Raw genomic sequence first — 13,564 nt, 5'->3', positions numbered from 1 at the left:
GAAACAGCAGTGATGAGACCATATGTATCTCCCTCGGGAGGGAGTGCAGATTTTTCTGACTCACACAAAATCTTCCACCTTTAGGAGTGTGTTATAAGTCACACACTCATAAGTGTGTTATGATCACTGCAGATGATGACAGCAGCCACGAAATTAAGAGACGCCTGCTTCTTGGGAGAAAAGCAATGACAAACCTAGACAGCATCTTAGAAAGCAGAGACATCACCTTGCCAACAAAGGTCCATATAGTTAAAGCTATGGTTTTCCCAGTAGTGGTGTATGGAAGTGAGAGATGGACCATAAAGAAGGCTGATCGCCGAAGAATTGATGCTTTTGAATTCTGGTGCTGGAGGAGACTCTTGAGAGTCCCATGGACTGCAAGAAGATCAAACCTATCCATTCTGAAGGAAATCAGCCCTGAGTGGTCACTGGAAGGGCAGATCGTGAAGCTAAGGCTCCAATACTTTGGCCACCTCATGAGAAGAGAAGACTCCCTGGAAAAGACCCTGATGTTGGGAAAGATGGAGGGCACAAGGAGAAGGGGACGACAGAGGACGAGATGGCTGGACAGTGCTCTCGAAGCTACCAGCATGAGTTTGACTAAACTGCGGGAGGCAGTGGAAGACAGGAGTGGCTGGCGTGCTCTGGTCCATGGGGTCACGAAGAGTCGGACACGACTAAACGACTAAACAGCAACAACAAGTGTTATAAGTCAGGCCTAGCTCATTAACTCTGTGTGATCCCCTTAAATGCAACCCAAACTTTTCTCTCCATCCTTTAAACTGTGTACACATCGTATGTTCATTCCAGCTCTGATGTGCTCCCGTCGCTGGGTGTCTGAAGCTGAATATGCATGACCTTAGCCACAACCCATAGGCATTCTGTGGTTTCTTGAGAAATCTCAGTTTGGTGTGTTTCCCCCCTCAAAACAGCTTCCATCCAGTTTGAAAAGGCAAGCCGCTTCATAGAACAGGAGTTAGGGAAACAAATCAGGTGACTCACATCAGGTGAAGGCATATCCACCCCCTCTCTGGTACATACAACGCACTGCAAACATGACTTGAAACACCCCTGCTCAGCTGGTTAGAGCGTGGTGCTCATAACGCTAAGGTTGCAGGTTCAATTCCCCCATGGGACTGCTGCATATTCCTGCATTGGAGGGGGGTTGGACTAGATGACCCTCAGGGTCCCTTCTGACTCTACAATTCTATGATTCCAATATGCACATAACCTTAGACTAGGAGATCCCTTGGACAGGCTTATGTCAGAAGCCATTTTGCTTTATTATTATTATTTGAAATAATTTTCATTGGATTTTTACAAATATAGGGTTAGAATAATACAAAATACATATCCATATTTAGAGATTTCTCCAGATCAGTGCCAGATTTACGTATAAGCTAAACAAGCTATAGCTTTGGGCTCCACTCTCTTGGGGGGCCCCCAAAAATGTAAATGATACGATAATCTTTATTGTCATTGCCCCATACAGAACAACAAAATTGTAAAAATCTACATCAGATATTCAAAAACCCAGGTGTACTTTGATAAAATACATATTTTGTTAAGTGCAAATGGCTTTAGATACCTATTAGGCCCATAAATTACCATATAGTGTATATTCAACACAAAGAACAGCGACAATTTGTTGTTGACAAAGGACTATAGCTGTCAACTTTCAGATTTGAAAATAAGGGATCAGCAGCCTCGAAAATAAGGGATCAGCAGCCTCACCTGTCCCGGGGACAGTCTACGGGATATCTAACAATCCGGGATAGCAGCAGGAAACGGCGCTGGAATAAGGGAATTTCCCGCAAAAAAAGGGAAGGTTGACAGCTATGCAAAGGACAGCTGGACATATAAAGGCCCAATTACCTTCAGTAGCTTAGGGCCTCATCAAACCTAAATCTGGCCCTGCTCCAAATCTTTGGACTTCCCACTTTCCCCTCCATCGGTCCTATTGTCAACCTTTTCAACCGGATATTATTACATAATCCATATTTTATGTCTCTCCATTTTGTCCACAGTATTTGCTACATAACAAGTGTTATTGCAATCCTGCTAATGTTTTCATTTGCTTACAGTGGTCTCCTAGATCATTCCCCCCATTCTTTATTCAAGTTTTGGTCTTCCTGGTTCCTGAGCTTTCCGGTCAGTTTTGCCATTTTGACGCAATCCAGCAGCTTAGTTTGCCATTCCTTTCTGGTAGGGACTTCGTCTTCTTCCCTTCTCTGGGCTAGTAACATCCATGCGGATTTTATGTTGCATACATAAAAAGTCTTTTCTGCTCCTTCGGAATACCGGTACCTACAATTCCTAATAAAAAATCTTCTGGTTTTTTAACGAAAGTTATTTTAAACATCTTTTTCAATTCACTATATATCATTTCCCAGTTTAAAAGGTCCTCGCCAGTGGTCTGGCCTTGGAACCATGACGCTTAGAACATGACACAGTTTTTGAGAATACTACAAATAGCGGTGAAAAATATTGTTCCCAAAAACAAGTCATGCATGTACCTTTGAACAAAAAAAAAATCTTTAGTACACCGTGGAGACTTCCATCAACTTTCAGGTGTTCTCCTGAGCAGAGTTTCTTTGGATAAATACAGTTATGTTTGGAATGAGTTTACACAGAATATATTAGGTTATTGAAAAGTATATGTGTATTAGGATAATAAGAGAGGGGGACTTTCAGGTACCATCTGTGTTGTTGTTGTTGTTTAGTCGTTTAGTCGTGTCCGACTCTTCGTGACTCAATGGACCAGAGCACGCCAGGCCCTCCTGTCTTCCACTGCCTCCCGCAGTTTGGTCAAACTCATGCTGGTAGCTTCGAGAACACTGGCCCACCATCTTGTCCTCTGTCGTCCCCTTCTCCTTGTGCCCTCCATCTTTCCCAGCATCAGGGTCTTTTCCAGGGTGTCTTCTCTTCTCACGAGGTGGCCAAAGTATTGGAGCCTCAGCTTCACGATCTGTCCTTCCAGTGAGCACTCAGGGCTGATTTCCTTCAGAATGGATAGGTTTGATCTTCTTGCAGTCCATGGGACTCTCAAGAGTCTCCTCCAGCACCATATTTCAAAAGCATCAATTCTTTGGCGATCAGCCTTCTTTATGGTCCAGCTCTCACTTCCGTACATCACTACTGGGAAAATCTGTATGGACAGTTAAATCACCTGGTTCATACCTTCAGACAGGGATGGATTTAGGTTTGATGAGGCCCTAAGCTACTGAAGGTAATGGGGCCCTTTATATGTCCAACTGTCCTTTGTCAACACCAAATTGTCACTGTTTTTTTGTGTTGAATATATGCTATATGGTAATTTATGGACCTAATAGGTATCTAAAGCCATTTGCACATAACAAAATATGTATTTTATCAAAGTAATTGTTGAACTGTGATATTTTAGGGAGCAGGCGGGGCCCATGACTTACATCATAGGAGCCTACATAACACAAAACACTGTTGCTGTATGTAGGTTTTATTTATTTTTTATCTTATATTTTGGAAATGTACATCCAGTTTTTTCCCTTTAATTTTTTTTTGGGGGGGGCCAAGAGAGTGGGGCCCTAAGCTATAGCTTGCTTAGATTATACGTAAATCCGGCACTGTCTGCAGACATCTCCTAGCAAACTTTCTGCCACACCACCCAGAATATTCAAGCTTTCCTAGTTTCTCAGCTTCCCTCCCCTCATTCCGTCCATTAACTTCCCTAGGAAGAAATCAGAGGTCTGCAAAGCACAATTGCCCTCAGTTGAGGCTGTGTGTTGCAGCTGCCTTGATCTCCGGCCTGAATTCAGCCTGCGGGCACTTTGAAAGGCCAACCAGAAAGAACAGGCGAGGGTGCCATTACAGAGCACCGAACACTCAGGAAAGCTAAAATGCCTCAGATTCATTTTCCAGAGAAAAATGAGAGCATTATCCCGGCCGCCTAAGTGGTTAGCAAGGGGTCCTTCACTGGTGGCATTTTTATCACCAAGAATCTGTCACAAGAGCGCCTGAACTAAAATTGTCTATCAAAAGCTTCACTCTTGTGGTTTATCACGACAGCAGCTACTCACTTGGGGTTTTGGTAAATTGGGTCCTCCCTTAAAGAGGGCATGTATTCTGGTGAGACCCGGAAAACCGACACCCTGTGTTGTGGGTGGGTACATTTGGTCAGCCACAACTCCCGATTGGTAGGTCCCTCGAAGCTGGGTACAATCTGGCCAATGGGACGCAGTCCAAACAGTTCGAGGGACCTATTTATGCCCATTCACGTGATCCAGAGCTTCCTCTTTCGGCGTTTGCATTCGGAACACCCACCCACCTCTCCCTAATTTTAGGGATTTGTGTTTCACCTTGCTATGCCGTCGTGTGTCATCTGTCGTTGGGACAGGGGCACAGCAGGAATTTTCCCTACTTGGCTGATTGGCTGTTGCCATTTGGGTTTCGCCTGCCATGTAACAAATCGTCACAACTTGTAAGGGTGCGGATAGGCTCTGGTTCAGGTGATAGGGATGGGAGAACGCTCTCGCCATCCCTATGTGAAGGGTATTCTGTTAAAAGAATCCAGGGACTCGATGGTTTGGTCAACCCCTGAGAGGGAGTTGTGCCCGTGCCTGAGTCCAGGGGGACATTTGGGTGGTGGAGTTAGCCCATTCCCGGCTTTCCGCTTATCCAGGTGTTCACCCTTGGCTGACCTGTGCTGGAACCCTGGGTCAGCGCTACCTGCATGGCAGGGAGCTAGTTGAACCAGAGCCTATGCAACCAGTCACTTTCTGTAATCAATAAAGTTGTGGCCTAAATTCTGACAAAAACCAAAACCAAAATTTGAGACAGGTGTGAATTTATTTAGGGGGGAGGTTTCTGGGTCTGAACACGCAAAGCAAATAGTCGAATTTGTCAGCGCCTAAATGATATCAAGCATCAGAACAACTTGGCCACAATAAGGAAATTTTGCCCACGGTATGACTATTTTCCACCTTCCCATTTCAACTCTCTGGCACCCTATCTGCATAACCTAGCAATTCTAAAATACAGATTGCAAGATTGAATGTATTGCCCTCAGCTGTACTTGAGGGGCGATTCCGACAGATTCCACATGAAAAACGCTTATGTACCTGTGGAGATGGCAGCACCGAATCGGTGGCGCATGCCCTTCTGGCTTGCACTCTTTATAAAGACTTGAGGAGCGAGATTATCACCCCTCTTTTATTGTCCATTCCAGGTCGCCCAGCCACTGCCACAGTGTCCTTTCTCTTGGCAGATCAAGATGAGCAGGTGACAGCAAAGGCTGCAAAGGACCTGTTGATGGCATTTTACCATTGCACTGTGGAGAGCGTATTAACTTATGGTCTGTGTGTGTGGTTTGGGAGCTGCACGGCCAGGGCAGGGCATTCTGTCCGCCAAAGTGAAGCAACCTAACAGATCACCACTGCAATCGGTTCTTATGGGAATCTATTGCCATCTTCAGCCCAGAAAAGGAACTGTCTTACATCTGTGACCAAACCAAGCATTTGTCCAAGGTAGAACTGGGTGTATTTTGCATCTGCTTGCAAAAGTGTTTGGGTTATTTTTGTATCTGGATGATATTATAGGGTGTGTGTTTTTGGTATGCAAAAAGCCCGTTGCACATCTCATATTACTCATTCTCTGAACTGTTTGACACTCGTTTCCATTCCACAGGCAAAACGAAGGTTGCAAAGGGGTGCTTTCCATATGAGAAATCCATATCTCAGGTTCATTGCTTTAGGCTACCATGAAACAGTTCATGCAGCAGACTGCAGAGGGGTGACATTTTCCTGCCTCCGCTCTCAGATTACTGCAAAAGGGAGAGGAAACTATACATGGTTCTTTAGCCACATTTGGCCACATGGGCTTAACTACAGCCACTTTTTGGTGTATATAAAATGGCTCGGTCAGGAGGACAGCTCAAAGAATCTTGGAGTTGGAAGGGACCCAACAAGATTGCCTTCAGAAAGCTCGGGGGTCGGATAACTCCATACCCGCCAACATTTCTCCAATGAAAACAGGGAAATCCTAAGGAAAGGCAGGACATTCCGGGATCAAATCAGAAACCAGGACGGCTTCTCCAAATCAGGGACGTCCCTGGAAAATAAGGTGACTTGGAGGGTCTGTAAATACTGGTGGGTGATGCCCTGGTCCTCAGCCTTTGTAGGCTATTTTTCCTTTCCTCTCATCTGACTCTGCTCTGTGAGTCTAGTTACACACCCTCCAACATTTTTGCGATGAAAATAGGGACATCCTATTCCATGCTAATAATAATAATTTTATTATTTGTACCCCGCCCATCTGACTGGGTTGCCTCAGCCACGCTGGGTGGCTTCCAACATATATAAAAACATAATAAAACATTAAACATTAAAAAGCTTCCCACTACAGGACTGCCTTCAGGTGTCTTCTAAAGTTTGTATAGTTGTATAGTTACTTATCTCCTTGGCTCAGGGGTCACATAACTCCATACCCCTCCAACATTTCTCCGATGAAAATAGGGACATCCTAAGGAAATAGGGACGTCCTATGGAAAAGTGGGACATTTCAGGATCAAATCAGATTTACAGCTTCTGTAAATCCGAGACTGTCTCTGGAAAACAGGGACACTTGGAAGTCTTTTGCTAGCTGTTTTATTTTACTGCTGGCTGAGCACAGTCAAGGGGAGCAAGGTAGAGACAACTTTAGGCCCAAAACAACCTGGTGGGCTTATTATTTCCTTCCTTCCTTTAGGAATTCTTTTTTTATTATTATTACTTTTTTATTCAAAATTAAAACAAAACATATTATCCAGAAACATATCATCCTTATTTTCCCCCTTTTTTTCCTGCCCCCTCCCCCACAGAACCCACCTACCCCCACCCCCGACTTCCCTCAGTTCCAGTCTTTGATTTCTCTAAAAATGCTGTTTTCTGCATGTTACACAGTTGTATAGATCCTAAACTATTTAAGTAATAATTATCAATAAAAAGTTTGTGAATGTTTATTCAAAACCGGCCAAGGAGTCCAGTTCGCTTTAAATACTTTGTAAAGGGTTCCCATTCATCTTTAAAGTCACAGTTATCCTTGTCCCGTAGCTTGTATGTCAGTTGTGCCAGTTCTGCATAGTCCATCAATTTTTCTTGCCATGATTCTTTAGTTGGGGTTTCTTCCGTCTTCCATCCTTGTGCTATTAAAACTCTCGCGGCCGTTGTCACATACATGAAGATGTTTTTCATCCTTTAGGAATTCTTACGACATCACTGAAGAAAATTTGGGAAGGGGAGTTTTTGCTACCCCTCTGGGGCCTTGGAAGCCACAATGCTCAATTAAAACACGTTTATGTATGTCAGGTTCTAGATAATTCATGGAGGGACACTGACACAAAATGTGAGCTGTTGCCTGGTCTATGTCCCTCTCAGTCACTGTGTTCCTGTGTTCACTGTTTTCTGCAACATAGTCCTGGCTCCATTCCACAGACTGGACACTGTGAAGTCTTTTTTTTTTTTTTAATATTTTATTAAGGATTTTCTTGTTTTACAGAAGTGTAGTGCCTCGTATTTTTTTCTTTCCATGTAACATTTTTACAAATCCATTTCATTTGTTGAGGCATTAGGGGGAGAAGGAAAAAAAGAAAAAGAAAAAAGAAAGGGGGGGTGGAGAGAGGGAAGGTGGATAGGGGTGGGGTCGGGTGGCGGTGTTTCTATTATGTTTAATGTATGTAGAGTTTGGTGTCAGCGTTGCTTGTGTTGTTCACTTGTGTTCCTTTGGTGGTGAGAGAGGTTGGGGTTGGCCTAGGGTGTGATTGTTTGCTTGTGATTGGCTGTGGTGATCTTTGTTTTCATGTGTGAGTGAGGTGGGTGGGTGTTTTGGATCAGGTTAGCCATATTGATTTGTATGCTGTTGGTGGATTATTGTCATTGTCCTGTTGGGCTGTGTATGTGATAAAGGGGAGCCATACCGGGGTGAAGGCTTCTTCTTCTGTTTGTCCCCGTGTCAGTTTCAGTTTATTAGTTAATTTTTCTAGTAGTGCTGTTTCCCATACTATTTGGTACCATTGGTCCATGCTTACTCCTGACAGGTCTCTCCAGTGTCTGGTTATGGTGTTTCTGGCTGCTGAGAGCAGGTGGGTTATGAGTTCTTTGTGGTGTAAATGGGCATTGTTGTCTTGGAAGATGTTTAGTAGGGCCAATTCTGGGGTGATGTCTATTACTTGCTTAGTTATTTTACATATTTCTTGTATGGCTGTTGTCCAGAATAGTTGAATTTTGGGACACTCCCACCACATGTGGAGGTATGTGCCTGTGGAGGTGCACCCTCTCCAGCATTTTGGTGAGGTTCCTGGGTGTATTAGCGCTAGTTTCCTTGGTGTTAGGTACCACCTGTAGGTGAGTTTCAGTGTGAGTTCTTTTCTTTTCGTTGATATGGATTTAAAGGGGGGTTTAGACCACATTCTTGTCCATTGAGTGGGGTTAATCTCATAGCCTATGTCATTCTCCCATTGTTTTTTGATTGCGTCTAGGGGATTTGCGGGATTATGGAGTAGTATTTTGTATATTGCGGATACCGTCCCTTTACCGTTTCCCTTTGTTGTTAGGAGGAGGTTTTCGAAGGTTGTCAGGGGCCTAGTTGCTGCTGATTTTACTGTTGGGTTGTTTAAGAGGGCATGTAGTTGGTGTTGTGTTAACCAGGGCATTTGGGTGTCTTCTAGTTTGTCTTGTATTTCTTGTGTTGACAAGGGTTTGTTATTTTTATAAAAGTCTATTAGGCGATATAAGCCTTTGGTTCGCCAGGTTTTTATCTTGAGGTTTTGTGCTGCATGGTGGAATAATGGGTGGTACGCCAGGGGGATTAGTGGGGATGGGGTTGGGGATAGTTTGCCTATTTGTGTTTTCCATGCTTTGAGCATGGTCTGTGTGTACCTGTTAAGTGTTGTGGGAATTTTCTTTAGTTTGTTTGGGAGGAGTGGGTATGTTGTGGTGCAGGTGTTTTCAATTGTGTCCCTCTCTAGGTGTACCCATTGTTTTGTCTCATCTTCTAGTATATATGGGATTATATGGCGTATTTGGTTGGCATTGTAATATGCTTCTATGTTGGGGATTCCCCATCCTCCTTCTGAGGTGGGGAGGTGCAGGTATTTGGGGCTTATTCTTGGTTTTTTATGTGAGAAGATGAAAGAGTGTAGTTTTCTCTGCCAACTGCGAAGTTGGGTTGAGGGGATCCAGATTGGGAGGGTTTGGAATAGGTAGGTTAGTTTTGGGAGTGTGATCATTTTGATCATGGCTATTTTGTCTGAGAGAGTGAAGTTCATGTTATTCCATCTCTTTAGGTCTTTGTTAATTTGTCGCCACAGGGGCTTGTAGTTGTGGAGGTACAATTTATTGAGGTTTCTGGTTATTTGTACCCCTAGGTATCTGAACTTGGTGTGGCAAAGTTTTATTTTGGTGACCTTCGTGAGTTCTTTTTGGGTGTGAGGAGGGGTGTTGAAGCACATAGCTTCTGACTTTGTAAAATTTACCTGTAGGCCCGACACCATTGCAAATGTGTTGAGTTCTCTGATTAGGGAGGTTGCTGTGCTTATGGGGTCTGGTGTTGTGACCATTAGGTCATCTGCAAAGAGCCCTAATTTATAGGTTCTGCCTTTTATTTCCACTCCCTTGATGTCTGTGGCTGCTCGGATGCGGATTGCTAGGGGTTCCAGAGCCAGGATAAATAAGAAGGGAGACAGTGGGCATCCTTGTTTCGTGCCTCTTTGGATAGCTATAGTGTTAGAATCCATATTGTTAGTTCTGCATTTTGCTGAGGCTTGGGAGTATATTTGTTTGAGGATTTGTAGGAAGTTGGGGCCGAATTTCATGTTAGTTAGTACTGCTAGTATGTATTTCCACTCCAAGCAATCAAAGGCTTTGAGGATGTCTAGGGACATAATTGTCAATGGGAGTTTGGTTGCCTTGCTGTGTTCGATCAGGTTCAGTAGTTTCCTGATGGGGTCTGTTATATTGCGGCTGGGGACAAAGCCAGTCTGGTCTGGGGCTATTAACTTGTGTAGGAAGATTTTTAGGCGGTTGGCCAAGATTGATGTGAATATCTTGTAGTCTTGGTTTATTAATGAGATTGGGCAGTATGATTCTACTTTGAGGCTGTCTTTTAGTGGTTTTGGGATGGAGACTATTTTGGAGTGGGTCCAGATTTTGGGGATGGGGCCCCCTTTTATGATGTCGTTGAATAGGCGGGTCATGTAGGGCATCAAGGGTTCTTTGAATTTCTTATAGAATTCTGCTGTGAAGCCGTCTGGGCCTGGGGCTTTGTGTGGTTTCAGGTTTTTGAGGACCACATCTATTTCCTCTGGGGTGATAGGGCTGTCCATGAATTCCTGTTCCTCATCAGTTAGGGTAGGCATGGTCAGTCCTGCTAGAAATGTTCTGATTTCCTTCTCTGGTGGGTTATGGGAGGTGTATAGGTTGGAGTAGAATTCTGCAAATTCTGAGGTTATTTCTTTGGGGGAGAATGTTATGTTGCCGTCTTTTTTGGTGATGCAGTGTATTCTTGTTTTGAGTGCTTTTTTCCTACATCTATTTGCTAGTGATCTGGAGTTTTTCCCTCCATATTCATAGAAACGTTGTTTAGAGTATAGAATGTTGATCATTGTTTTGTTAATTTCTAGGGAGTCTAGTTCTCTCCTTTTTTGTTCTATAAGTTTGAGGAGTTTTTTAGATCCTGTTTGTTTGTAGCGTGATGAGAGGGCTGTGATGTCTTGTTCTATTTTGCTAATTTTTGAGGAGGTTTGTTTTTTAAGGAATGTTTTCTCTTTTATGCAAGCTCCTCTGGTGACCGCTTTCATTGCGTCCCATAGGAGGGGGGTTGTTATGTTGTTTACATCGTTTTCTTTGAAGTAGTTTTGGAGGGTTTTTGTGAGACTCTCTCTAATTTGTTTGTTTGTAGTTAGGATAGGACTGAAGGACCATGATGGGGTGGTTTGTGTTCCTTCTCCTATTTTAACAATGACTTCTACTGGGGCGTGGTCTGTGATTTTAATGTTACCTATGTTTGTTGATTCTACTGAGGGGATCAGACCCTGTGTGAGTAGAATGCTGTCCAGTCTGGACACTGTATCATGGCGTCCCGATTGGAATGTATGGCTGATGTCTCCCGGGTTTTGCTCACCCCAAATGTCGTAGAGACCCCTGTTTTTTAGCATTTTTAGTAACTTGTAAGAGTTCCTGGTTGTTGGGGGTTTCCTTCGGAGGAAGGTTGCCCATGGGGTTGTGGGGTGGATATCTTTCAGAGATATACCTTTCATATTTAGATTGAGGTCCCCTCCTAGGATTGCTTCCCCTTCAGAGAAGGAGAGGAATTTGTTTAGTGTCTTCTGGAAGAATTCTAATTGTTTCGTGTTTGGGGCATATATGGAGCCGATTGTCAGTTTGATTTTGCCATCTAGTGTCCCTTTAGCGAAAATGAATCTGCCTTTTTTGTCCTTGAGGACTGTTGTGGCAGTGAAGTTCAGGTCTCTACTGAGTATTATGGCTACACCACGAGCTTTCCCTGAGCCTTGTGCGACCCACTGTTGACTGAAGCGGGGGTCACTCAGGAGTTTGCTGCCTTTGGGTGGGTTGTGTATTTCTTGTAGGAAGGTGATGTGTGGTTTCATGGTGTTTATGTATGAGGTGATGCGTTTTCTTTTGATGGGGTTTCCCAGCCCCCTCACGTTTAATGTAATTGCTTTTAGGTTAGCCATCTTGCTTATCTATTATGTGGGGCGATTCCCTGCCAACCCATTTGGGTTGTCTTGTGTCTCTCTCTTCGTGTTGTTTAAAGAACCAGTGGGGTTGCGCTGACCTAGGGTGTGGTGGGTGGGGAGCTAATGGGATTAGAGTAAGATTTGGGTTAAAGAGTAGGGGGTAAGTTGTAGAGAGTTTCCTATATGTAGTCATATAGGTGTTTGTTTGGGGTATTTTAGGCCATCTGGCATTTAGCCAGTTGGTCCTAGGTCTCAGCTGGTGTGGAAGGCCGTGTTCAAGGACAGGCCATCCCCCCTGTTGTTTGCGATAGGGGGTGATCAGTGAGACGGTGTGAAGTGACTTTGTAACGTCGCTGTCAGGTATAAGGTTCATAAGCAATGTTGCCAATGTTATGAGCAACATTGTTGGTGTGTTGGGGTGGGGATGTGGGTGCTGGTACGCTCTGGTGCCACCATAGTGCTGGTTGGGTATCAGATTTTAGCCTGATTGTGGGTTGTGTTATTAAGGTTGGAGGAGTTGTTTTTCCCTAGTATGGAGTATGGGGGTGTTGAAGGTGTGGGTGATGGGGAATGTGGTTGAGGTCGTCTGGACTGGTGTTGGGGTGGGGATTCCTGTGGGGGTGCGGGGCTGGGGGGATGTTGATGGTGTTAACTAAATCTATGTTTTTTTGGGGGGGAGGGGAAAAGGGGGGGGGGAATCACCAGTCCTTCAGTTTGTGGTTTTTTCCTGGTTGCTTCATTCAGCTGGGGTTGTTGTTGTTGTAGGGTTGTCCATCTGCGATGAATTGGTTTGGTTAATCTTGGTCTGGTTTCTTGTGTCGTATGGCCGGCGGGACGGTTCTGAGCATGATGCTTGCCTGTATTGGTTTGCGTTGTTGTGCCGCTTCTGTTGTTTCTTTTTCTTCTGTACCGTTGTCCAGTTGTTTGCTGTTGTTTCCTCATGGTTGGGGCTGTCACTTGGTGGGTTTGTTGGTTGCCATTCCGGTGGGAGGTTGAGTTCAAGGTTTTTTAGTAGTTGCAGGGCCTCAGGTATGTTGGTAGCCATGTGTTGTGTTGTATTGGTTGTTACAATGAGGCGGAAGGGGAAGCCCCATCGGTATTTGATCCCTGCTTGTTGGAGACGCTGGGTGCATGGGCGCAGGTTTTTCCTCCGGTTTAGGGTATCCTGAGATAGGTCCTGTAAGGCCAGAATGGGGGTTTCTCCATATCGAAGGTTGGTTGAGTTTTTGAGGTGGTTCCATACCTCTTCCTTCTTTTTGTAGCGTGTGAAGCATACAATGATGTCTCTTGGGGGGGCGCTGGGTTTTGGCATAGGTTTTAGGGCTCTGTGAGCCCTCTCCAGGTCATCTGCCTCAAGTTTCAGGCTTGGGATTGTGTTTTTCAGCCAGCGTATAATTAGGTCTGCTGGGCTTTTCTCCTCTGTTTTTTCAGGAAAGTTGCGGAAGCGGATGTTACAACGTCTATTGCGGTCTTCAAGGTCGGCTTGCTTAATTTTCATCTCTCTGTGTTCTGCTTCCATTTGGTTTACCAGTTCGTCCAGTTTCTTGTTCACACGTGCGTTCTCCTCCCGGTATTGCTCTATTATTCTTTCTTGCATTTGGTTCTTGTTCTCTAGAGCTTCCACTTTGGAGGTTAGATTGTTGATTAGTACCTGCATGGGAGCCATTGTGGCCTTCAGTGTTTCTTCTAATCGTGCTTCTAATCTTGCTTCCATTTCCCTCAGATCTCGTTTCGTTATTGGGTGGTCATCATCTTGAAGGGGAGTTACCATCTTAGCATTGTTTGCCATCTCCCTGGTTGGTGTCATCTCGGTCTCCCTGATGGTTTTGGTTTGAGGTTGGCTTGGCGTCCTCTTGG

This window comes from Podarcis pityusensis (assembly GCF_964106645.2).
Source record: "Podarcis pityusensis genome assembly, chromosome: 5".
NCBI lineage: Eukaryota > Metazoa > Chordata > Lepidosauria > Squamata > Lacertidae > Podarcis > Podarcis pityusensis.
Note: the sequence above shows the minus strand (reverse complement) of the source record.